Below are 3,427 nucleotides of genomic sequence, written 5' to 3' on the forward strand. Positions count from 1 at the left end.
CTTACCTGGAGGAGAGAACTTTTTCGGTGAATATTAGTGGCTCTAAATCATCTATTGCCTCAATGTCTTACGGTGTCCCACAGGGCTCAATTCTTGGCCCACTGCTTTTCTCTCTTTATATACTGCCTCTGGGTTCTATCCTTAGGAAACATGGGATCTCTTTTCATTTTTACGCTGATGATTGTCAGATTTATTTGCCCATAAAGCAGCAGGATGTACGGTCAATCAAACATCTCCTGGCTTGTCTAGGAGATATTAAAGCTTGGTTGGCCTTGAACTTTTTAAACTTTAATGAAAACAAAACAGAGGTGATGGTGTTTGGACCCAGTGGCTCCTGTGAGTCCTCCTCTGTTGACCTGGGACCTTTGGAGGAATATTTTAAACCTGTTATTACAGATCTTGGTTTTAAGGTGGATAGTGATTTTAAATTGGACAGCCAAATTAGAGCCGTGGTTAAGTCCAGCTTTTACCATTTAAGGCGATTGGCGTCAGTGAAATCTTTTCTTTCCAGGCAGCATTTTGAAACAGTGATCCATGCTTTTATTTCAACTCGATTGGACTACTGTAATGCACTTTATCTGGGAGTCAGTCAGGCGCTGCTCTCACGTCTGCAGCTAGTACAAAATGCTGCTGCACGTTTGTTGACAGGTACCCGAAAAAGGGACCATGTGACCCCTGTCCTGGCCTCACTTCACTGGCTGCCTGTATATTTTAGGATTCATTTTAAAATTCTTATGTTTGTTTTTAAATCATTGCATAATCTTGCCCCGGCTTACCTCACTGAGCTTCTTCAACTCCACATACCCCATCGGTCTCTCAGGTCAGCAAATCAGCTGCTCTTGGAGGTACCGAGAACAAAAAGGAAGCTCAGAGGGGACAGGGCTTTCTCTGTTATGGGCCCCAAATTATGGAATGACTTACCTTTGCAGGTCAGAGAGGCCCCTTCTCTGTCCACTTTTAAAGCTCGTCTTAAAACCCATCTATTTAACTTGGCTTTCAACACCAGCGAGATCTAGTTTAAAGTGTATGTCTTTGTTTTTAAACTACTTTTAATTATAATTATTTTTATTTTGTTGTGTTTTTGGATTGTACAGCACTTTGTATCAACTGTGGTTGTTTTAAAGTGCTTTATAAATAAAGCTGGTATGGTATGGTATGGTGATTAATTATTTCACAGTCCTAATTTATTTATATTTACATACATACTTTTATAATATGAATATTACTGTTATAATAAAATATGAAATACTGACAAAAAAGGCTTATTGTGTGGCAACCTATTGGTGTAGAAGCATAATCCAGGTTTCAAATTAAAGGTAACACTTTGAAGTTTCATGTAGACTATTCGGATTATATATCAGGGGTAATTACACAAAAGTTCCTATTTTTAAACCATTATAAAAGTGACATTTATTTGCTATTAAAATAAGTATATATAGATGTAGCATGTTGAAATCCCCACCTACACTATTGTGATGGTATACACATGGAAGACAGAGATTTAAAAAATGACCCAAAAAACATAGCTTGGCTAATGCCCTTTGAAAAGCTTCTGTCGCATGTTGTTGCTTTGTAAGCTAAGGTTAGTTATTTTGGCAATGTGGTGCTACCTTAACTTAAAAAACAAGGACACAACCAACGTTAACAGCGTATGGTGGTGGCTGTCTTTGCTATACTGTGTTTCTCCGATGTGCTTTCTGAGCACAAACACGTCCTCTGACCCTGTCCTCTTCCGTAAAATGTACACAACCTCTAGCACTTTGATGGGCTGTGATCGTCTGGTACATGAGGTCTGACGAATGACCCACTCTGCTGCCCTGACTGCCATCACTGTGCCTTCTGATGGAATCACCAGACCTCCGTTGTTTTTTAACTTCAGCAGGTGGTAGCTCTGGTCCTTGATGGCAGATGCAGCATCTGTTACCAAGCTGGCACAGCAAACATCACAGGACAGCTTTTTCAGAGCCCGTCGCACAACAAATCCTGAAATAAGAGTTGATATATTAAAATAATTTATAATAACCATGGGGAAATTAAGGGAACATTTATCTTTTTGGACCATTGTGAAATTGATTTCCCTCAGATTTTGACTATTGGCACCATCGGTTGTAGGCAAAATCGACTTTTAGTCAACCTTTACCTGAAATGTACACGAGAACGTTGTCCACAAGACCATCAAAGTGGACAGGAAGGTAGCTGTGGTTATGTACTAGCGCAGGAATGTCAGCAAACGGGGATGGAAGATCTTCTCCTCCTGCTGCAGAGGACATATCTACAGCTGACAGGCTAGTAGAGGTGTCAATGACAGCTGGTAGGGACTCTGTGTCATCCTGTGCAGTCACATTGCCTCTGCATGATTTGACAACCCCACACCGGGCCATCAGCTTCCTGAAAATGTACTTGCACTGGCTGGCATTAGGATTGTTATTCCAGCCCCCTTAAGAAAAACACAAGGTGTACGAGTATAGTACAAAGATATTCAACACATGCTTTAAAAAGACAGACAAACAAAACAGCATACAAGCTTTTACTGACACTTTGTGTGACTCAGTGTTGCGGCTGGTAAATCTAAATGAACCTTACCGGATGCTCTGATGGAGTTGAAGAGAAGCTCCAAGTGGTCCTGGCTGAACCTATAAGTCAGGACATATCGCTGTCCTTCAAGCAGCACAGGAACCATCAACATCAATGTGTCAATGTTTATGATGAAGCCAAGGACAGAGAGGAACCTTCAAAAGCAAATACCGTTTTACTATGATGATCCTGCCAAAACAGGACACAAGAATGCAAACTAACAGTATAAGGTGAAAATAGTGAATGCTCCAAGAGAAGCACTTCTCAGGGCAGACACAAATCCACATTTCACACAATTCACTTCATTGCCACATTTGGGGGGCAGCAGGGCATAAAGCTGACTAGTTTGAATCCCTGACCTTAAAAGTATAATCAATGTGAGGTTTAGGATGCTTAAAATTTATTTTAGGGACACAAAACCTTCTTGAATCAATTCACAGCATAACATGCAGACCATTGGATACATACCTCTTTGACACCGGCATCTGGGGAGGAAAAAACTGAATACAAGAGAATTCGAACTGAAACAAATTTGCAAACTGCAAACACGTTGGAGCAAGATAGTATTATATTAATAATATGTACCGCTTTATGAACTTGACGCAGACCGAAAAGAGCATCTCATTAACACGATGCAAACAGGAGGACAGAGCATCTGAACTTGATGCAACCTTAACTCGATGAAACCTTAAAAACGTGAGAAATGTTCCCAGATGTATAAATTATTGTCAAAATTTCCAACCCTTTTTCCTTCTTTCAACATTAAGGGTAAGCACAAAAATACACACCTAAATGAAATTTGTTTGGGGTAATTGTATGTATGTATGCACTTGAAAATAACACAACCACACTA

At 40.1% G+C, this 3,427-nt stretch overlaps 1 long non-coding RNA gene across 1 annotated transcript; it reads right to left on the reverse strand.

Moving 5' to 3' along the window:
- Nucleotides 1-2,219: 2,219 nt before the first annotated feature.
- On the reverse strand, nucleotides 2,220-3,198 carry LOC118557781. Its single transcript, XR_004928004.1, has 3 exons — nucleotides 3,160-3,198; nucleotides 2,584-2,729; nucleotides 2,220-2,437 (listed from the first exon to the last, which is right to left on the reverse strand). It is a non-coding gene; the product is annotated as an uncharacterized LOC118557781 (long non-coding RNA).
- Nucleotides 3,199-3,427: the final 229 nt, after the last annotated feature.

The sequence above is a fragment of the Fundulus heteroclitus genome, chromosome 3, assembly GCF_011125445.2.
Source record: "Fundulus heteroclitus isolate FHET01 chromosome 3, MU-UCD_Fhet_4.1, whole genome shotgun sequence".
Classification (NCBI taxonomy): Eukaryota; Metazoa; Chordata; class Actinopteri; order Cyprinodontiformes; family Fundulidae; genus Fundulus; species Fundulus heteroclitus.